Source organism: Canis lupus, chromosome 1, assembly GCF_048164855.1.
Source record: "Canis lupus baileyi chromosome 1, mCanLup2.hap1, whole genome shotgun sequence".
In the NCBI taxonomy this organism is placed as follows: domain Eukaryota; kingdom Metazoa; phylum Chordata; class Mammalia; order Carnivora; family Canidae; genus Canis; species Canis lupus.
Genome location: NC_132838.1, coordinates 61,527,285 through 61,550,516, shown reverse-complemented (window position 1 = coordinate 61,550,516; position 23,232 = coordinate 61,527,285). Strand labels below are relative to the sequence as shown.

Sequence of the window (23,232 nt, the reverse complement as noted above, 5' to 3'; positions counted from 1 at the left end):
AATATACTATAAATATTAATTATATTAAATTGGTTCATAGTCCATAATTTTACTAAGAATACTGATTTTCTATCTACTTGTCCTGTAAATTACTGATAGAATGATAAAATCTACAACTATACTTGTAGATTGTTTATTTCTTCTTCTATTAGGTTTTGCTTCATGCATTTTCAAGCTCTGTTGTTAGATGCATATATATTTAGGATTTTTAAGTCTTCTTGGCGAATTAGCCCAAAAACATGTAGGTAATATCCCAACTTTATCCCTGGTAACATTCTTTGTTCTCAAGTCTATCTTGTCTTTTATTAATATAGATATACCAGCTCCCTTTTGATACCTGTTTGCAAGGAATATCTTATTCTATCCTTTTAACCTATCTGTGTCTTTGTATTTAAAGTGGGTTTCTTGTAGACAGCATGTGGTTAAGTCTTGTTTTTTTATCCAGTCTTCAATTAGTGTTTAAATCTTTTATGGTTAATGTAATTATTGATAGATGAAAACCTACCATCTTTCTAGTTCTATGTCTTAGTTCTGTTGCTTAACTTACCTATTTTTCTGCTTAACTTTTGGTTAATTGAATATTTTTATTGCCTCATTTTATCTCCACTACTGTCATATTATTATATCTATCTAAATCTAGATACGTAGTTATATATGCACTTAGACTATGTAACTATAGTTAAATAACTATATAACTATATGCAACTTGACAATAGTTATTTACAATACATTTTATCTTTAATCACAACCTACCTTCTGATATATCACACTGCTTCACATGAAGAAGTATAAAAAGTTCACAGTATAAGTTTACAACTGTATATTTCCAATTCCACCCATCCTTTTTGAGACACTCATATATTTTACCACATTGCTACTACTTTTGCTAGAGGTGGTCAAGCACTGTTTTTGGTCATGTCACTAGAAGTTTAGGGTTTAATTACCCCCTATGCTGCATAATTTCACAACTGTGCTCAAATCTAGGGCCAAGTGCTAGAAAGACAGAGTGAGAAAGCAATGGGGGTTGGTTGGCCTCACCTTCTTAAAACCCTAGCTTCACCAACCAGAGAGGAAGTTTCCCATTATTAAATTTTGTTTCCTGTGGGTTCTCTTACCAGTCATTGCCACCACCACCACCATCATCATGGACGTGCTTCCCGGGGCTAGGATGACAGACAATGGAGAGAGAAAAGAGAATAACAAAACCCTAAACAAACTGCTGCTCTCTCTGTGAGCAATAAAGTTCCCTTTCCAGTTCCTGGAGCCAGACTTAGAGGGCTTCTCTGACTTTGGGCCATTTTTGGGGTCACCGGTGCTTTGAGTTCAAGTCATGAAATATTGGAAGAACAAAATGTCAAACTCAATGACAATTCAGTGACACTTTTAATTTTGGTCTTCTGTAATCCTCCTCTGATACTTGTCTGTCTTCAAACAGCTGTTCCATGCATTCTGCCAAGGTTTTATAGCTGTATTCATTGAGGGAGATAGGGTAGAATGGGAGTGTTTCATTTTATCCCCAAACTGGAATGGCATACTGTGGTTTTAATTTGTATTTCCCTGGTTATTATTGAGATTGGAAACTTTCTCATAGATTTACTGGCTGTTTGAATATTCTCATTTGTAAATTATGCATTAAAGTCTCTTGCCCTATTTTGTTTACAGGTGGGTTGCATATCTTATTATTGATATATAGAAATTATTGTGCTCTAATGTGACATTTTTGTCAATTTCCTGTTTGAGATCTGAGGTCTGTTCATGGCTACCCTACTTGATCCCTCTTGTATATTTTGTTTGAGTTCTGTTCCTGGGATCCCTATTTGATTCATTTTTATACCAGTAGCATACTGAGGTAATTATTACATTTTAATAAGCTTGATATACAGCAAGTCATTCTAGCTCATTTTGTTCAAGATTTTCTGGGCTATTTTTAGTTCTTTGCATTTAGATACAAGTTTCAGGATCAGCTTATCAATTCCTACGCCAGGCCTAAAATGAAAATTGATAAAGCTCTGTTTGGCATGCACTGAATGGATAGATTAAATTGGAAAAAAATTGACATCTCATTATATTGAGTCTTCAATCAGTCCATTTCCCTAAGATTTATTATTAAAAATAAAGTTTTGAGACACTTGGGTGGTGTTTTTTTTTTTTTAATGTGCTCTTAACTCTATTCTTTCGTTTTTTTTTTTTTAATATTTATTTATTCATAGAGACACAGAGAGAGAGAGAGGCAGAGACACAGGCAGAGGGAGAAGCAGGCTCCATGCAGAGAGCCCGACGTGGGACTTTATCCAGGGTGTCCAGGATCACGCCCTGGATCCCGACGTGGGACTTTATCCAGGGTGTCCAGGATCACGCCCTGGGCTGCAGGCGGCGCTAAACCACTGTGCCACCGGGGCTGCCCTCTTTCCTTTTGTTTTATTTGAATTTATTCTATTTTTCTGTTATTAAATTCTCAGTGAAGGATTTTATTTATTAATTTTCAGAATTTCTTACTTAACATGTACATTTCAGGCTGAAATGTTTTCTTGCATATCATCGGCCATTGCATCTTTAAAGATTTGGTATGTTAGTATTTCATTATTTATTTCTATGGATTTTAAAAGTCATTACTATAGTCTACTGATTTCTTTAAAAGTTTTTATAATCTTTCAAATATATAGATTTTTATTTTATTTTATTTTTTTAATTTTTTATTTATGATCGTCATACAGAGAGAAAGAGAGAGAGGCAGAGACACAGGCAGAGGGAGAAGCAGGCTCCATGCACCGGGAGCCTGATGTGGGATTCGATCCCGGGTCTCCAGGATCACGCCCTGGGCCAAAGGCAAGCGCCAAACCGCTGTGCCACCCAGGGATCCCTCAAATATATAGATTTTTAAAAACTCATCATTTTGTTATTCTACCTCAACTGTCATTAAAGAATGTGATCTACACTTGTGTGTGTATAAAATTGTTAGTAGTTTACAAATGTAGTTTTAATTTCCTTTTGTATCTTTTATGACATAGCAGTGATATAGAGCTATGTTAAAATCACCTACCTCGATGGTGGATTTGTTAATTTCTCCTACACCTCAACTTTGCTTTATATACTTTGAGGGTATTTTATTCTATGTCTGCATATTTAGAATGGTTTTGTAGCTTCTTGGTGAATTAAGTCTTCTAAAAAGTATTTAAAGACTCTAAAAAAGCTGTTTCGTGTGATGTCAGTAGAGCAATATCATTAGGTTCTTTTGTCCCACATACTTTTCCATTCTTTAACATTCAACCTTTGCATATTCTATGTTTTAAAGGTATCTTTTGCGCAGAGCATGTAGCCAGATTTTTAAAACTGACAGTCTGACAGCCTGAGCTTTTTAACTTTGAAACAATGTAAATTCACAATGATTATATATTTGCACATTTTTAATCTTTTAAAAAAATTATCCCATTTTTCCTGTTTTTCTACTTTCTTGACTATTTGGAAGTTAATATTTATGTTTCCTTTTCTATAGAACTCTAATATTTTCCAAATATGTCTAATTTTTCCTTATCCTCTCCCAAATGCTCATGAATTTCTATTAAGTAGATTTTCCTTAGGGCTCTATCTCAGCCTTGGCATCTTCTGACATTCCTGTGTTATTTAGAATTCTCTTTGCTTATTAGCAATACTGTTGCCCTAATCCCCTATAATTAACTATTCTTTATCTCGCCCTATTTAATGACTATATGGTTGGACTCAAAAAATAATTTAATCCATAACAGGATGCAGTAAAACTAATGTGAGATGCAAGTGAGTCTGAATGGTACAAGAGGTAGATTTAAGGTGCTAATGTCAGTGTTTCACTCAGATCCTCTAGTATTTGGTGGGTTTTCTTTTTTTTTTTTTTTTAATCTTTTTTTTCTTTTTAATTTATTTATTTATGATAGTCACAGAGAGAGAGAGAGAGGCAGAGACACAGGCAGAGGGAGAAGCAGGCTCCATGCACCGGGAGCCCGACGTGGGATTCGATCCCGGGTCTCCAGGATCGCGCCCTGGGCCAAAGGCAGGTGCCAAACCGCTGCGCCACCCAGGGATCCCTTTGGTGGGTTTTCTTTTCAACAGCCAGCACCAGCAGCTCTTTTACAGAAAACAGCTGTTAGATACTGAAGTCCATTGCCTCTAGAGAGCCAGAAGACCTACAAATTTCCCCTTTCCCTCTCTCTTCTTCCCCATAAACAACGTAAGTATAGAAGTCCCCGCTGCTGGGAGGCATAATCGCTTAAGCATCAGACTCCTGGTTTTGTCTCAGGTTGTGACTGCAGCGTCCTGATCTCAGGGTCATGAGATCCAGCCCCATGTCAGGCTCAGTGTGGAGTCTGTTTGTGACTCTCTCCCTCTCCCTTTGCCCATCTCTCTACTTTCTAAAATAAATATATAAATCTTAAAAAAAAACAAAAACAAAGGCAAAACTTCTTGCTACTTTTGGCTTGAGTCAGGAGAATGTGGTAACTTTTAAAGGATCAGCCTGAAGCTACCATACAGATAGTACTTTGCCTTCTACTATGCCCTTGTTACTTCCTCAACTGTTCTATCAGTTTCTTCTGGGAATCATTTGCACAAAACTCTTCATCTCAGGTTCTGCTTCTGAGGAAGCTTATTTAAAACAGAGTCCATCTGTTCTACTAGTTCTATTTCAGATAGTGTATGTTTTTCAGATTTTTAATATTTGAGATACTTGCACTCAGCGCAACTTTGGCCTGTGTACTCCCATCTACCTGGAGATACCGGCCTCTGTATATGACGACATGTACTGGGGAATTATGAAGGTCGGACTCTAATGTATTTCCTCCCTAGTGAAATCAAGGATAAAGGAGGTGAGAAACCTTAGGACAGAAGCACTGGGTTCCCCAGGACAATGGGGAATCTTTTCCACTTATCTTACCAGTAAGCCTCTCCTTAGGTGAGGGCTTTTCTTTGGAATGAATCACACTGAGAGGAGGTTGTCCTTCTAGCTTGTCACGTTTACAGATGGAGGGGCAGAGGATTTAGTGCCCAGGCTGTTAATGCCAATGGTTGTTTCAGTCACTGTTTTAGCCAAGTAGAATTTTTGCACAGCCTTCATGATTCTCGTGGACAGTTTCATCAATATATGATCATTCCCCCTGATTTCTGTAATGAGAATGCAGGCATGACTCCAAACTGACAGCAGGGAGGGATGACACTAAAGTTTGAAAGACGTTTCTCCAATCTCTTTTTCTCATTGGGCCACAGGCCAAACAACTTGGGGGCTATTCTGACACTTGAAAGGGTTAAATCCACTTTCTCTCTGAATAGTTTTCATGGATTCCACACATCACCCCTCTATTTCTAGATACCTTGTGTTTCCTGTATAGTGTCTCTGTGGCTGATTTCTCGAAAGGATCCAGTATTCAGGGCCCAACTTTAAAATTCTGGCCGGGGGGCAGCCCGGGTGGCTCAGCTGTTTAGCCCCCGCCTTTGACCCAGGGCCTGGTCCTGGAGTCCTGGGATCGAGTCCCACGTCGGGCTCCCTGTGTGGAGCCTACTTCTCCCTCTGCCTGTGTCTCTGCCTCTCTCTCTCTGTCTCTCATGAATAAAAAAAAATTAAAAAAATAAATAAAAAAATAAAATTCTGGCCAGAACCTAAAGCCTGGCTTTGGCATACAGCCCGTAATTTAACCAGAAGAGTACTTCCTGAGTAAAAATACTATCCCTCTGAGGAAAGGAAAGAACATGCCTCTATATGCCTCAAGCCTCTGGTTCAGCTGTTTCATAACCTTTTGGGGAGGGTTTGCTTTCTTTTTCTCCCAACACGACTTACAGTTTCTGGTAAAAGAGAGAGAGAGGGAAGGCAAAAGATGGTGCAGGTGGAGTCTCGGAGGCACGGAGCAGGCAGTGAGGTCCCCCGAGTGTTGCACGAGCGCTTTCTCTGCCTTGCTTGAGCTCCAGAAGCAAACGGGATGACAGCGAGAGGCTGGGAAAGCTCAAAAGCCAGGAGCGCCCGGCTGTCGCCAACCGGGAGCCAGCAGTCCTCCGGAAGCCGCCTTCCTGGACGCCGGAAGTGTGGGACCACCTGACGTGTGGGCGCAGAGGCTGCTGGGTACCGCGCAGGCGCCCTGGCGTCCCTCAGCGCCGCGCGCGCAGCGTGCTGGAGGGAGAGGCGGCTGGAGAGCTGTCGTCGGAGGCGCTGCTCCCGCTCGAACTGAGGGGCCCGTTGAGGGAGAATGGCACCGCCCTCAGGGCGGCCGGTGCTGCTGCCGGGGTGATTCCACACGCGCCTCAGCCCGGGCTACAGGGCGAGCAGACGGCTGTCCGACGACGCCTCAGCCCTGTCACCCTAGGGTGCGGTGTAACAGCTGTCAGGTATCGATTTCAGCGGACGTATTTAAAAAAAAAAAAAAATTTTTTTTTTTTTTTTGAGATTCTGTTAGAGTAAGTTGAAAGTGTAATTAGCTTTCCAAGCCGACCAAATGTATGCGTCTGAGTCAAGGATATTTAAGTGTTACTGTGGCTTCAAAGCTATTGATTTCTAAAGTGGTGTGTTTTGAATGACTTTTTTTTTTAACTGTTTCGGATTTAAGGTACGCTGCAGAAGTCTTAGTAACAAACCTCTGGTTTTTGTAGAGCTGTTCTTTCCACTCAAGGCGGACGACCTTCCCCTGCCTCCCCAGACTAGGAAACAAGCCTCAGCTCCTCGCCGACGCCCTGGACGCCAGTGGAGACACAGTGACTCTCGTTAAGCAAAACAATTGCTTTTTGGGGGGCTTGTCGTCCGCTCTCGGAGTGACCTACAGCATCATGGGTGTGACTGGCGTTCTCTGTGTTCGTATCCAGGACTGAACTAGCTGCAGGCAGGTCCAGGCCCGCCCTCCTCATGACCCTCGGCTGAGGAGCGCGCTTCCCCTCGTCGGCGACGCGGCCCCTGGGCCTCAGCGAACGTTGCGAAAACTGAAATGGGTAGTTTCTACTTCGCAGAGATAACTGGACGATACGAAGTTAAGAGAAAGCCAAGAGGACCATGATCAACTGCTTCAGAAGTTGTTTGCATTTTTCTCTTCTAAGTGCAGAAGAAACCTATCCTGCAGGTAGGAATCCCTGATTCTCCCCCCCCCCTCCTTTTTAAGGTAAGAGTTGTGCAAATATAAATAATCTAGAAGTAATTGGGTGGTAATACATGGTAGTCAATAGTTTTAAGACTAATGGGGGTAAGAAGTGGCAGCCGTCTTAAATCAGCTGGTCAGCTCTGTGCTATTTTATTTATTATATTTTTAAAAGATTTTATTTTTTCATGAGAGACACAGAGACAGAGAGAGAGGCAGAGACACAGGCAGAGGGAGAAGCAGGCTCCATGCAGGGAGCCTGATGTGGGACTCAAACCCGAGACCCTGGGATCACAAATGAGCCAAACCCGGGTGCTCAACCACTGAGCCACACGGGTGCCCCAGTGCTGTGCTATTTTATGACTATCTAGGTTGTTCTTCCATGTGGCCCATGGTTTTATAGAAAATAGATACCCCAAAAAACAGTACATTTTTATTTTATGTATTTGCTCTAGATATACCATGAATATTTAAACAAACTCAGAATTTAATTGGAGGAACAATAAAAACATAATAGAGTTTTGCACTGAGAATGGTGTGCTTCATTTGATTTTCTATTCAGAATGAATACGGACTCCTTTCATCTGGTATTCCACCCATTAGTAATAATAGTAGCAATAAAAGGTTAATCAATTCCTACTGAGAATGGAAATTCATGAGAAAAAAAAACTGTATAATTAATAGTAATCCTTTAAAGAACAAAGACCAAGATCACTTCTTTAATTTGCTAATTCTTTTCTCCATATCGATTGCATTTTTCATATTCTTTTACTTGAGTACTGGGGTATTTTTTTAAGAAACAATATTTGATATCTTGGTGTAATATCCACTCTTTTACACTGCACCCAGTGTCTGAACACATCATAGTTTTAATAAATGTTAAATAAATACATAATAGAATGTTTACCTATGCCATGTAGACTTTAGTATGAAGAGAAAAGCTTTTACATAGGCTTAATATTATACTCTGCCAAATAACAACAATAATAATAGTAATAATATTGAAAGTTGCTTTTGAATTATTATTGATTTTTATTTTGAACAAAACAGCTGTAAAACATATTTTTATAATAATTGGAAACATTTGAAAGACTAGTGTTAGATAACATCAGGTGCTTATTGTTAATTGAGTTGAGATAAAAATTTTCATTTTACATAAGAAAATATTCTTATACTTTAGAAGTACATAATGAGATATTTAGGGGTAAAATGTCATGAAGTATGTAATTTTAAGTTTTTAGTAAAATATACATAAATATGGTGAAGTGTAAACAATTGTTAAATCCAAATTATATATATTCCTCTGTGCTTTTCTCTGTTTGAAATTTTTCATAACCAAAATTACTGAAATAAGAAAAGAGCAAAGAAAAAAGAGGAAGGAAGGAAGAACACTAGCATAGTGTAACAGAAAAAGTACAACAATGAATATAGAATCAAGACACTAAGATTAGGGGTCATAGCTAATACCATAAATGTAATCATAGATAAGCGATGTAGTTGCTCTGAATTGAGTTTTTCATTTTTAAAATGAGAATAATCCACAATGAAATACTACTACGTATCTACTTCATGGTTAAAATTTAAAAGACTGATAATATGAAGTCTTGGCAAGCATAGGAACAATTGGAACGTATGTTGCTGGTCTCAGTATAAAATTGTGTAACCACTTTGGAAAACTGTTCAGGGGATGCCTGGGTGGCTAGCAGTTAAGCATCTGCCTTTAGCTCAGGGTGTGATCCTGGAGTCCTGAGATCAAGTCCCACATCTGGCTTCATGCACGGAGCCTGCTTCTCTCTCTGCCTGTGTCTCTGCCTCTCTCTCTTACGTATCTCTCATAAATCTAAAAAAAAAGATATTAAAAAGAAAACTGTTCAGTGTCTTCTACTTATATGTAACCCATGGCCAAACAATTCCGCTCCTGGTTATATACAAAAGACAAATGACTGCATGTTAACAAAAGTATTATGCAAAATGTTCACAGTTTTATGAATATCATAAATATCAGTAGGAGAATGGATAAATAAATATTGGTATATTCATACAGTGAAATGCTATGCAACAATAAAAAATAATCAACTCTGGTATAAGTTATAATATGGGTGAAATTTATAGATATACTGACAGAAAGTAGCCAGACATAAAGACATATTTATTCTATGGTTCTATCTGTATGAAGTATGAGAAAAGAGAATTAATCAGTAAGAACAAATGAAGAACAGTGGAAAGCTTATAGGATTCTAGAAATGTTTTCTATCTTGAGCTTGGTTGATATGATTACTCAGGCCTATAAATATATAAAAAAAATCACGCTGTATATTTAGGGTGAGAGTTCTTTATACACTTTCCTGTATCTATTTATCTTTAAGTAGAATAAATAAAATACAATATTAAGATCTAAATCCGAGGAGGAAGGAGCAAACAAGATAATGTATAATTGTTTACTACATTATAAAACACTGCAGATTTCATATATTTTCATTTTCTAAGCTAAACTGTAAAGTTTTTACTAGAAGTAAGAATTTATTTTTAAGTTGTGATCATTATTATTTGTACTAAGTTAGACCCACAGTTTTTCGAAGACCAATTCATTTTGGACTAAGCCTTGTGACAACCTTATATTTAAATGATCATTTTCATTGTTCCATTGGTAGTGGAAAAATTGTATATTTCTATTTATACATTCATGCCACAGCTAGTTGTGTGCCCAATATATGCCAAACACTTTGCTAGCCATTGGTGATACAAATTTAAATAAGATGTTTTCTCTTCTCTTTATGTGCTCACATTTTAGTCAATAACTCATTTGCAATAGAATTACTTGAGTGCCACTAGATTCTTTTTTTTTTTAATGAAAGAAGCCAAAAGATTATTATACATCAGAAACAAAATAAATTTACCAAATATAACTGATTTACTTGTGAACTAAATAACTAAGTGCAGGGGATCCCTAGTGGGTGGTGCAACGGCTGTTTGGCGCCTGCCTTTGGCCCAGGGCACGATCCTGGAGACCCGGGATCGAATCCCACGTCGGGCTCCCGGTGCATGGAGCCTGCTTCTCCCTCTGCCTGTGTCTCTGCCTCTCTCTCTCTCTCTATCATAAATAAATAAAAATTAAAAAAAAAAAAGAACTAAGTGCACTTACCTTCATTTTGTGTCTGCTAAGCTTCTAAAGGTTAAAGGTTTTTTAGGTTGAATATATTTTTTAAATAAGTTACAATTCTGAATTTCTAATTATGAATATATAAAACCATACTCATTTAAAAACGTTTTGAAGCTGCAAATTACTATGCAGATGATTTTCTTTACAATATTCAAACTTCCTTAGAAATGTATAAATTGTATCTTATTTTATAAGCTAATTATTTAAAATTCCCTGCTCTATACAGTGTATTCTCCTGCTTAATCTCCCATTTCCTTAGTAGTAATCACTCAGTGAATAAAATATTCTCTTATGCCTTTTCTATTTTTAAAAGATTTTATTTATTTGAGAGAGAGCATGAAAGAGAGCATGGCGGGGGGCGGGGGGAAGGGCAGAGGGAGAAGCAGACTCCATGCTGATCAGGAGCCCTTTGCAGGGGCTCAATCCAGCACCCCAGGATCATGACCTGAGTCAAACGCAGACACTTAACCAACTGAGCCACCTTTTAAATAGGAGTTTTTAGTATTTAGACCTTTAGATGTTACTCATCAAGAATACTTGAATATAAGTACTCAGCTCCCATGATTCTTGTCTTTCAAAACATCCAGTACAAATTGGTCTTGAAGAAGTCTGCAAATGACATATAATATGCTGAGCAGCATATGATCATTTGAATGGAAGATTTGAAAATAGTTAAATCACTCTGAAACCTCTGGAGACCTTCTCTTATAATTCAGGCACAGAGAGCCCCCATTCTGAAAGGTAATATATCTTTTTAACCACCCAGTTTTTCTGTTCTCATCTTCCAAGGTTTCATTTCATAAAAAAAAAATAAAAAAAAAAATAAAAAAAAAAGGTTGACATTATAAACAGATGCTGGAAAGCACTCATCCAACTCATGAAAAATTCAGCATAAGTTTTAAGCAAACATAGCAAAATCACTTATTAGGAAAAAATGCATAGTCTGATAGATGACCATGATTACCAAGTAAATTATTCATTTTTCTTCACAAAGCCATCTCCCAGTGAAGTCTCACTCATTATTCACAGGTTGTCAGGAAATACTGGGTGAGAAGTGAGGATGTGGTATAAGTTAGCATTGCCATGTAAGTTGCAGAGAAATGCTAGAGGGCCCCAAAACTAGCAGAGCACAGTAAGAAGTCCAAGTGAAGCCAGGGTAAGCATGAAGTCCAGATCACAAACTTACAAAGGATCCATTGTCAAATTAGTATGACAGTGGTATAGAGACAGACTAAATCCATGTAGAGTCATCAGAGCCCAGAAAATTTTTTTTTTCTAGAAGCTAAAATCTAGCTGCATTAGGTATGTAAACAAAAGTTCATGATAATCCTATTTTCGTGATTCTCAAGAACAAAAATAGTTATAAATCTGAAGTAGCACCGAGTGGGTTGCATGTTAAAATATTTCTATCAGAAACTAAACTTTGAAATCATCATTATTCTATCAGATAACGCTGTATGTTATTTTATGTTCTGTAAGCATTAGAAAGTTCTAAATGTTACATATGAATTAGATGGTACAACATTTAACTTGCCAAGTAAGGATATTGATTTCAATGTGTGTTTTGTGGAAATTTAAAAATTACATTATAGTTTTATCCAATACAATTGTTCAAGAGAAATTATTTACCTTTTGAGCCAATTGCACACCTTTTCATTCAGACTCAATCAATATTAATGACTTTTGTTGTCCAGTTGTATTTAATGTTGGTTTTGAGGATACGTTGTAGTAAGAATAGTCCTGCTGTCCCATGTCTGCAAATAGTCATGGAGGATATAAGATAGATGTCACCTATTTTAACCCAAAACTCAGAATTTTGCCTTCTAGCTAGAAAGTAATGTTTTCACAGCTCATTGTTCATAATTCAATCCTATTTTCTTTCAGGGTTTAGCTGTATTACCGATTTGTTATGAATTATGTGGCTTATAGTTAGGACCCTGAAAAATTCTAGTGTATTCTGCAACATAGGGCTCAAATCTTACCACGTATTTGGAATTGGGTCATAATCAGAAATAAATATGCATCCTTTATACATAATCCACATTCCAATAGGTTTTACTACCACAGAGATCCAAGGAGAGATTCAGTAGGAAATATGTGTCTATATTAAAAGTAAATTGGGAAATCTAATCCCATCTTAATAAATAGTAACACCCTTTGGGGGAAACTGTGCAGTAATGACTGATCAAGTTATACCTAAGATTAAATAGTAAGTCAGTACAAAGTTATATTCAGTGTAAAGGAAGCTGAATTTCTAGTTCAGTTTGTTCCCTCCAGTGAAACCCTATGGACAATCAGGCCCAGAGTAATGGAATCAAAGGATCTGAAGGCAGGAGCATTAGGACTTGGCCTGGTCTGTCTTCCCACCTTGATATTTGATTGCAGAAAAAAAGGCCAGGTGAAAATTTGGTCTGGAGTAAGTTCAGTAAAAAATCTACTTATTATAAATGAATGCTTACAATCACAAAGACAAAGAAAAATGTTTTACTGAGAGATCTTGGACTGGGATTTCTCTTTCTGCTTATCTTTCACCTCCTGCTTTGCATTCATGTTGAATTCTTAAGTACACAATAAATGGCCTTTTCCTTCTTAATGATTATTTTGCATGTAGTTGGCCTTTTAAAAGTTTTAGCCTCTTAAAATGATTTGGATGAGGTGCACATTTATTTACAGTCTTTGCATTTGAAAGTGTCCAAAACTAGATGTGTATTAACATTTTAAAATTGAACATTGAGTTCAAGGAAGTCTATGGAGTAACACTGAAAAGTCAGCAGAAGAAAGACCTGTTGGAGGTTGGAAAGCAAGGTAGGGATTAGCAGGAGGCCATAGACTGAAGACTGGTCCCAACAGGCAGTTCTACCAGCAATGAATAATTATTAGGGAATAATGAGTAGGAAAAAAGTTTTGAAAATGAGTGGGCTAAGGCATAGACAAAACCCCAAACCAGCCTTTTGTGTACTACTGACTCTGTTTAACCCAATGATTCTTTGATGTTTTCTCCATTTTGGCAGATTCTATTCCATTAATTCCACTTATTATCTCTGGAAGATTTCTTTCTTTGGGTTATTTTAGATATTCTACTGGATGGTTTTAGGTTCTATATCACTGAGAGATTTTAGTTTCCTAACTCCTCTTTCCTCCCTTTCTCCCTTCTTTCAGCAGTTACCATGGCTCAGATAGAGGCCATGATCTGGGTGCTATTGGAGAGTACCTCAGTGAACATAACTCCTGCCTTTGGGTTGCTCATAGACTAATGTGTTGATCAGACAAATAATATACACATTTTTATTTTTCTCCACATTTACTAATGGTTTGACACTCAATCTAATTAAGTTTGAAAAAAAAAAGTATGAAGTCACCTGTACTAGTAAGCTCAGTCTATCATAACAAAATGCCATAGATTGAATGACTTAAACAATAAGAATTTATTTTCTTGCAATTCAGGAAGCCGGAAGTCTTAGATCAGGGTGCCAGAATGCCCAGGTTCCAATGAGGGCCTTTTTCCTGGCTTACGGACGAAAGAACTATAGTGTTTCTTCATCTTGTTATAAGGCCACCAATTTTATTACATCAGGGATCCACTCTTAGGACCTTATTTAACCTAATCACCTCCTTAATGGTTCCATCTCAGATATAGTCACATGGAGGTGGCTGGGGCTTCAACATACGAAATTTGGGGGATATAGTATAATTCATAGCATATCTGAGTAATATCTACTTCAGTAATATTACTTCTTCCAGTTTGAACCCACCTAAGCTGTCTTCATCCTAGGTCTGCCTCTGGTCAGTTATTAAATATTTAAAAACTTCCAGTTCAAGGGGCACCTGGGTGGCAGTCAGTTGAGTGTGTCTGACTTTTGGTTTCAGCTCAGGTCATGATCTCAGATTGTGAGATGGAGCCCCAGTTAGGCTCTGTGCTCAGTGCAGTCTGCTTGACTCCCTTTGTTCTCCCCACTGGTGTGCTCTCTCTCTAAAAACAAACAAACAAAAACTTAAAAACAAGACAAAAAAAAAGAACAAAAACAAAACCCTTCTCCCTCTTTGCTTACTTTCTGGCTCAAAGAATTTGATACATAACTAATATAGCAGTTTGATGTATAATTCTATATTTTATCTTCCCTATGAGTGCCTCAAGAGTAGTGTCTCAGTTATCTATTTCTGTATAACAAATCACACCAAAACTTTGTGACTTAAAATGAGGATCATCATTTTCTTACCTTTCAGTTTTTTTGTGGGTCAGGAATTTGGGGAGAGCTTGACTGTATGGTTATGGCTCAAAGTCTCCGTATTAGTATGATCAGACTGCCATAATAAGAGGTTCAAGATCAAGGTGCCAGTATAGTGGGTTTCTTGTGAGGTCTCTCTTCCTGGCTTGCAGTCAGCTGACATCTCACTGTGTTCTCACATGGCCTTTCCTTTGTGCAGAAGTGAAAAGAGAGATCTTCAGTATCTCTTCCTTGTCTTATAAGGGAATCCAGTTCTATTATATAAGCCCCACCTTTATGACCTCATTTTAAACTTAATTACATACTTTTAAAAAAAATTTTTATTTACCTATTTAGAGAGAGAGTGAGTGCAAACAGGGGGAGGGGCAGAGGGAGTGGGAGACAGAGAATCTTAAGCAGACTCCATGTTGGGCATGGAACCTGTGGCAGGACTTGATCCCACCACCCAAGATTTTGACCTGAGTCAAAATCAAGAGTAAGATGTTCAGGTGACTAAGCTACCCAGGTGTCCTTACTCTTAATTAAGACCCTGTCTTCATATACAGTCACTCTGGGGGCTAGGACTTCAACATGTGAATTTTGTTTAGGTCATAATTCAGTCCATAATAGTTGACTATCTCACATGGATGGAATTGAAACACAGGGGACTGGAGGAGGTGAAGCTGTTTTCTCTTTCTTCATATATACTTAGGATTTCTCTATGTGGTCTGTCCATGTGAATTAGTTTTTTGCTTTGTTTTGTTTCTATTTAATTCCAGTTTAACATACAGTGTATATTAGTTCCAGATGTTCAATATAATGATTCAACAATCCCAAATATCACCTAGTGCTCATCACAGTAAGTGCACTCCTTAATCCTGATCACCCATTTGACCCACTTCCCCTTTGTTCTGTATAGTTAAGAGTCTGTTTCTTGACTGCCTCGCTCTCCCCCCCCCCCTTTTGTTTTGTTCCTTAAATTTTACATGTAAGTGAAGTCATGGAGTATATTTATCTTTGTCCGACTGATTTATTTTGCTTAGCATTATACTCTCTAGCTCTGACCATGCTGTTGTAAATAGCAAGATTTCATTCTTTCTTATAGCTAAATAATATTTGGATATACATATTTGAATATATATTCATATACATATGCCAACTCTTCTTTATTCATCAGTTAATAGACACTTGGCTGCTTCTGTAGGTTGGTTATTAAATAATGCTCTATTGCTATAAACATTGGGGTGCATGTATCTCTTTGGATTAGTGTTTTTGTATTCTTTGAGTAAATGCCCAGGAATATGATTTTTGGATAGTAGGGTAGTTTTATTTTTTACTTTTTAAGGAACCTGCATGCTCTTTTCCAGAGTGGCTGTACCAGTTTGCATTTCCACCAGCAGTGGAAGAGGGTTCCCCTTTCTTCATGTCCTCACTAACCTCTGTTGTTTCTTGTATTGTTGACCTTAGCCATTCTGGCAGTGTAAGGTAATAGCTCATTGTAGTTTTGGTTTGTATTTCCCTGATGATGAGTGATGTTGAGGATCTTTTCATGTGTGTCTGTTGGCCATCTGGATGTCTTCTTCAGAAAAACATGTTCATGTCTTCTGCCTATGTTTTAATTGGATTATTCATTTTTTGGTGCTGAATTGTATGTTTTTTAAATGTATTTTGGATACTAACCTTTTATCAGAGGTGTCATTTGCAAATATCTTCTCCCATTCCCTAAGATGCCTTTTAGTTTTTCAGATTGTTTTGTTTGCTGTGCAGGTTTTTATTTTGATGTAATCCCAATTGTGTATTTTTGCTTTTGTTTCCCTTGCCACAAGGAGCATATCTAGAAAAGAATTTGTTATGACTGATGTCAGAGAAGTTACTGCCTGTGCTCTCTTTTAGGATTTTTATGGTTTCAAGTCCCATTTAAGTATTTAATACAGTTTGAGTTAACTTTTGTGTATGATGTGAAAATAGACCAGTTTCATTCTTTTGCATGTTGTTGTCCAGTTTTCCCAACACCATCTGTTCAAGAGACTGTCTTGTTCTTATTGGATATTCTTTTCTGTTTTGTGGAAGATTAATTGGCCAAATTGTGATGGTTTATTTCTGGATTTTCTATTCTGTTCAATTGACCTGTGTGTCAATTTTTGTGCCAGTACCATGCTGTTTTGATCACTACAGCTTTGTAATATAACTTGAAAACTGGAATTGTGATACCTCTGGTTTTGCTTTTCTTTTTCAAGATTGCCTTGGCTATTTGTGGTCTTTTGTGGTTCCATACAAGTTTTAGTTTTGTTTGTTCTAGCTCTGTGAAAAATGCTCTTGGTATTTTGATAGAGATTGCATTAAATGTGTAGATTGCTGTGGGCAGTATAGACATTTTAAGAATACTTGTTTTTCCAATCTGTGGGCATGGAATATCTTTCCGCTCTTTGTGTCACCTTCAGTTACTTTCATCAGTGTTTTATAGATTTTAGTGTAGAGGTCTTTTACTACTTCGGTTAGGTTTATTCCTAATGCAATTATTATTTATAGTGCAATTGTAAATGGGATTGTTTTCTTAATTTCTCTTTCTGCTTCATTATTAGTAACTAGAAATGCAACAGTCTTCTGCTCATTGATTTTTTTTTTTTTTTTTTTTTTTTTAAATTTTTTTTTTTTTTAATTTTTATTTATTTATGATAGTCACAGAGAGAGAGAGAGAGGCAGAGACGTAGGCAGAGGGAGAAGCAGGCTCCATGCACCAGGAGCCTGATGTGGGATTCGATCCTGGGTCTCCAGGATCGCGCCCTGGGCCAAAGGCAGGCGCCAAACCGCTGCGCCACCCAGGGATCCCTGCTCATTGATTTTGTATCCTGTGACTTTACTGAGTTCACTTATCAGTTCTAGCAGTTTTTTGGTGGGGTCTTTTGGGTTTTCTACATGTAGTATCATGTCATCTGCAAATAGTGAAAACTTCTTTGTTACCAATTTGGTTGCCTTTTACTTGTTTTTATTGTCTGATTGCTGTGGCTAGGACTTCCGTACTGTTTTGAATAAAACTGATGAGAATGGACAGCATTTCCTGTTCCTGACTTTAGGAGAAAAGCTCTCAGTTTTTCCTCATTGATGATGTTAACTGTGGGTTTTTCATATATGGCCTTTATGATGTTGAGGTGTGGTTTCTCTAAACCTACTTTGTTGAGTTTTTTGTTTTGTTTTATTGTTGTTGAGAGTGTTTTTTTTAAAGTCATGAATGGATGTTGTACTTTGTCAAATGCTTTTTCTGCATCTAGTGAAAGGATCATATCATACTTATCCACTTATCCTTTCTTATGTTGATGTGATGTATCATGTCGATTGATTTTTGAATACTGAACCTACCCTTGCAACTCAGGAATATATCCCACTTGATAATGTTAATGATTTTTTAATGTATTGTTGGATTTGGTATGCTAGTATTTTGTTGAGGATTTTGCATCTGTGTTCATCAGAGATATTGGCCTGTGGTTCTCTCTCTTTGTGGTGTCTTTATTTGATTTCGGTTTTAGGGTAATGATGGTTTCCTAGAATGAATTTGGAAGTTTTCCTTTACTGTTTCTTGAAATAGTTTGAACAGAATAGATATTAATTCTTCTTTAAATGTTTGATAGAATTTGCCTGTGAAGCTATCTGGTCCTGAACTTTTCTTTGTTGGGAGTTTTTGAAACTGATTGAGTTTCTTTGCTGATAATCATTCTGTTCAAATTCTCTGTTTCCTCCTGTTTCAGTTCTGGTAGGTTGTATGTTTCTAGAAATTTATTCATTTCTTCTAGGTTTCCAATTTGTTAGCATAGAGTTTTCCATAATATTCTTTTATAATTGTGTTTCTGTGGTGCTTGTTGTTACTGCTCCTGTTTTGTTTGTGATTTTATTTATTTCAGTCTCGTCTTTTTTTCCTTGATAAGTCTAGCTAGAGGTTATCAATTTTATTGATTTCCAGCTCCTGGTCTTATTGATCTGTTTTATTGTTGTTAGTGGGGTTTATTTGTTTGTTTGTTTATTTATTTATTTAAGTTTCTATATCATTTATTTCTGCTGTAATCTTGATTACTTCCTTCCTTCTGCTGGTTTTAGATTTTGTTTGTTGTTCTTTTTCTAGATCCTTTAGTTGTAAGGTTAGATTATTTGAGATTTTTATTGCTTTCAGAGCTAGGCCTGTATCGCTGTAAACTTCCCTTTTAGAACTGCTTTTGCTGCATCCCATAGATTTTGAACAATTATGTTTTCATTTTCATTTGTTGCCACATACTTTTTAAATTTCTTCTTTGATTTCCTGGTTGACCCACTCATTGTTTAGTAGCATGTTATTTAACTTCTACATATTTGAGGTCTTTCTAGATTTTTTTTCCTCGTGATTGACTTCTAGTTTCATAGTGTTGTAGTCAGAAAAGTTGCATGGTATGATTATGATCTTTTTGAATTTGTTGAGGTTTGTGTTGTGGCCTAATATGTGGTCTATTCTGGAAAATGTCCCATGGGCACTGGAAAGGAAGGTGTATTCTGCTGTTTGGGAATGAAATGTTCTGAATATATCTGTTAAGTCCATCTGGTTCAGTGTGTCATCCAAAGCCATTGTTTCCTTGTTGATTTTCTGTTTAGATTATCTATCTACTGATGTAAGTGGGTTGTTAAAGTCCCCTACTATTATGGTATTATTATCAATTATTCCTTTATGTTTATTATTAACTGTCTTATGTTTTGGGTGCTCCTGTATTGGATGCATAAATATTTACAATTGTTATATTTTCTTGTTGAATTGCCCCTTTATTATTATATAGTCTCTGTCTTTGTCTCTTGTTACATACATTCTTCGCTTAAAGTCTAGTTTGATATAAAAATTGCTACTCTGGCTTTCTTTTGACATCCATTTGCGTGATAAATGTTTTTCTGTCCTCTCATTTTCAATCTGTAGGTGTCTTTAGGTATAAAATTAGTGTCTCGTAAACAGCATATAAATGAGTCCTTTTTTTTCTTCCATTTGTCACCCTGTGTCTTTTAATTGGAGTGTTTAGTCCATTTACATTCAAAGTAATTATTGATAGATATATATTTATTGCCATTTTGTTACTTGTTTTTGTGGTTGTTTCTAAAGATTTTGTCTGATTCTTTTTGTCTTTCTCCTTTCATGGTTTGCTGGATTTCTTTACTGATAGATTTGGATTTCTTTCTCTTTATTCTTCGCAAGTTTATTAGTGATTTTGATTTGTGGTTACCATTAGGTTTTTGTATATCATCTTCTGCATGTAGCAGTCTATATTAAGTTGATAGTTGTTTAAGTTTGAACCCACTCTTTATCTACTTCTCATGTTTTAGGTATATGTTATATTGTACATATTTTTATTTTGTGACTTCTGTATTATTTTACAAAAATTTCCATTTACTGCTTTTATGTTTCCTACTTTTATACTGTCACTTTTGATCTTTCCTCTCTACTCAGAGTCCCCTTTAATATTTCTTGCAGAGCTATTTAGTGGTTATGAACTGCTTTAGTTTTTGTTTGGGAATCTGTTTATCTCTCTTTCTGCTCTGAATGATAGCCTGCTGGCTAGATAATTCTTGGCTGTGGATTTTTCCTGTTCAGCACTTTCAGTATATCATGCCACTTTCTTCTGGGTTAGAGAGTTACTGCTGAAAATCCCCTGATGGCCCTATGGTGTTTCCCTTGTATGTAACTGTCTTTTTTTTTTTTTTTTGTCTTGTTTCTTTTTTTAAGATAGATAGATTTATTTATTTATTTATTTATTTATTTATTTATTTATGATAAACATAGAGAGAGAGAGAGAGAGAGAGAGAGAGGTAGAGACACAGGAGGAGGGAGAAGCAGGCTCCATGCACCGGGAGCCCAACGTGGGATTCGATCCCGGGTCTCCAGGATCGCTCCCCGGGCTAAAGGCAGACGCTAAACCGCTGAGCTACCCAGGGGTTCCCTGTCTTGTTGTTTTTAATATTTTTTCCTTTATCACTGTGTTTTGCCATTTTAATTACAATATGTCTTGATATTGATCTACTTTTGTTGAATTATGTGTGTGTGTGTGGTGGGGGGGTTTCTCTGTGCCTTCTGGATGTGGATATATCTTTCCTTCCCCAGAATAGGGAAGTTTTCAGCTCTTATCTCTTCAAATAAAATTTCTGCCCCCTTTTCACTCTCTTCTTCTGGGACTCCTATAATGTGACTATTATTACTTTTGATGGAGTCGCTGAGTACCATGAGTCTATTTTGTTTTTTTATATGACTTTTTCCCTTTTGTTCATTTAGATTATTTTCTGTCTTCTAAGTCACCAATTTGTTTCTTTGCTTCTTCCAGCCCAGTGTTCCATCAGGTGTGTTTCTCATTTCATTTATTGAGCCCTTTACTTCTGCTATGGTGTTCCTCATGTCTGTATTAATAGTCTCACTGTTGTCTTCCATTCTTTTCTCAATTCTAGTGAGTATCTTTATGATCATTACTTTGGAGTGCCTGGTAGCTCAGTTGGTTAAGCATCTAACTCTTGATTTTGGCTCAGATCATGATCTTAGGGTCCTGGTATTGAGCCATATTGGGCTTTGCTGGGGAGTCTGCTTGAGAATTCTCTTCCTCTCCCCCTGCCCCTTCTCTCCCTCTTGCTCTCTCTTTCTCTCTAAAATAAATAAGTAAATCTTAAAAAAATAAATTCTCTGTCAGGTATGTTACTTATATCTGTTTTATGTTACTTGTATCTGTTTTACCTAGATGTCTGGCTGTGACTTTGTCCTGTTCTTTCATTTGGGATAAATTTCCCTATCTTCTCATTTCATCTAAGTCTCTGTGCCTCCTTTTGTGTTAGAAAAGTCAGCTACATCTTTCCTTGAGGGTAATGTCTTTATGGAGAAGAGGTCCTATATAGCCTGCAGTATAGTGTCCCCTGTTCCCCAGGTCTGGTGCTAAGGTCTCCAATGTGTGCTGGGTATGCTCTGCTATTTTGCCCTGGCTCCTTTATCATTCAGGCCAATCATCTACCGAAGTTTTCTGTCCTTTGTAGGTAGTGTTTGATCCTTGGCCTTAATGTGGTGAGTTTGAACTAGGTTTGCTCTTGTCTGCTTGTGAAATGAGACCTGTCACCATTGCTGCTGCATCTGAGGCCCTGCAAAACATCTGGATTGGGAGACATGTATGGGCAGGGGCTTGGGCTGGTCTTCGGGGGAAGGAGCCCACCAGACTGGGACTGAGATAGGTATTTCTGGGGAAGGGAGGTTCCACTGGAGCTCATTGAGGGCAAGGCTTGGTATAAACAAGTTAGGTAGTTAGTGAATGGTACTATGCTGGTTCCCGCAAGTGGCCCTGTGCTTATGCTAAGGGGTAAGAAGAGGAAAATGGTACCTGTCAATTCCTTTGTTCTTGGAGGAGTCTCTGTGAATGCTGCCTCCCTGAGACACACTCTGAGATGTGCAAATAACAGATCACTGTTTCCACACTGTAGGTCTGCAGACTGTTTGCCTGGTCTTCTCTACAAGAGCAGCCCCAACACCCTGGGCTCTCCCTGAGCCAAGCCTACTCCAGGTTGTAAGCCCCACTGGTTGCAAGAACTCATGAAATTTGGCCCCTCCCACATTCTATGTCAGTTGCCATGGGGGTTCATTTTCTCTGTAACCTTCTCTGCAACCGTGGTGACCACAGTCCATTTCTCCCAAACCAGGTCTTCACATTTCTTCCCTTCTTCAATATGGCCTCTTCTCTATCTTTAGTAGAATTTAGTGGAATTTGTTTGGCCAGCCTTCAGGTTCATTTCTGGGGTATTTTTAATGATGGTTTGATAGTTATCTAATTGTATTCATGGGACAAGGTGAGCCTAGGGTCCTCCTACTCTTCTGCCATCTTCCTTTCCATGTGAGTAGTTTGGTCTCAGCATAGAAATCTTAGGATTGTTGGACTGCTTATGTGGCATCTGGCTTCCCCCGAAGTGCCTCAAGACATCAAGACAGAAAAACAGCATTGTTATATTCTTGTGTTGAAAATTACATCATATTACTTCTGACATACTATATTTGTTGAGGTAAAAGGTCATCTAGATTCAAGAGAAGGAAGCAAACTCTACCTCCCTGCTATTGGGAGAAATAGCAGGAATATCAAAATTACACAGTAAAAACACATGAAGGTTAACAGGTATTTTTACTGCTATTTTTGGAAATCTGACTTACTATATATAGGAGCCATGTTTCTGTAAGTTTTAGATTACTCAAGCTTACCACAGTGCCCAGTATAAGAAGACATCTACTAAGTAATTTTTGTGTTATCTTTGCACAGGGGTCATGCTAATGTTCTTTGTATTATTCCAGTTTTAGTATATGCACTGCTGAAGTGAGAACCCAGTAAGTAATTTTCAAAAAAGGTTTATTGCTTTCAGTTCATGTGCATGTGTTTTTCTGTTTGAACTTTCTGGGGTCAACCTTTTTAAATTTTAACTCATTGTTCATAATTGTAATAGAAAAGGTGAAATAAACTTAGATACAATAAACAGTAGCAGGACTCATAAAGAACATCTAAACATATGTCTATGACAAGTGTATTAATTCCAAAATGAAGATAGGATGCCCTTTTACTTGACATTGACTAATTAGCAATTTTGTGTTTTTTCACATTTGATCTCTGTTATAACCTCTATAACCTGTATATTTATTTAAAAATACGCACAGGGAAAAACACACACACGAGAGAGAGAGAGGGAGAGAGAGAGACAGAGATTATAAGGATTTGGTTCACATGATTATGGAGGCTGGCAAGTCTGAAATTTGTAAGGTTGGACAGTAGACTAGAAA

General features: G+C 37.3%; 1 long non-coding RNA gene and 1 other non-coding gene across 4 annotated transcripts in view; both read right to left on the bottom strand.

Moving 5' to 3' along the window:
• The window catches only part of LOC140636712 (uncharacterized), a 118,081-nt gene extending 95,604 nt beyond the window's left edge, over nucleotides 1-22,477 (bottom strand). Inside the window, exons 1-2 of one of the 3 annotated variants that reach the window (XR_012033919.1) lie at nucleotides 21,797-22,477; nucleotides 14,457-14,654 (exon numbers count right to left, since the gene is read on the bottom strand). This is a non-coding gene — a long non-coding RNA (uncharacterized lncRNA). Of the gene's footprint in view, nucleotides 1-5,800; nucleotides 6,064-14,456; nucleotides 14,655-21,796 lie in introns of those variants that run through there. The other 2 variants (XR_012033918.1, XR_012033924.1) reach the window with 2 other exon arrangements.
• Nucleotides 22,478-22,675: 198 nt separating this feature from the next.
• Nucleotides 22,676-22,778, bottom strand: LOC140608873 (U6 spliceosomal RNA). Its single transcript, XR_012010860.1, has one exon. It is a non-coding gene; the product is annotated as a U6 spliceosomal RNA (small nuclear RNA).
• Between the last annotated feature and the right edge of the window lie 454 nt (nucleotides 22,779-23,232).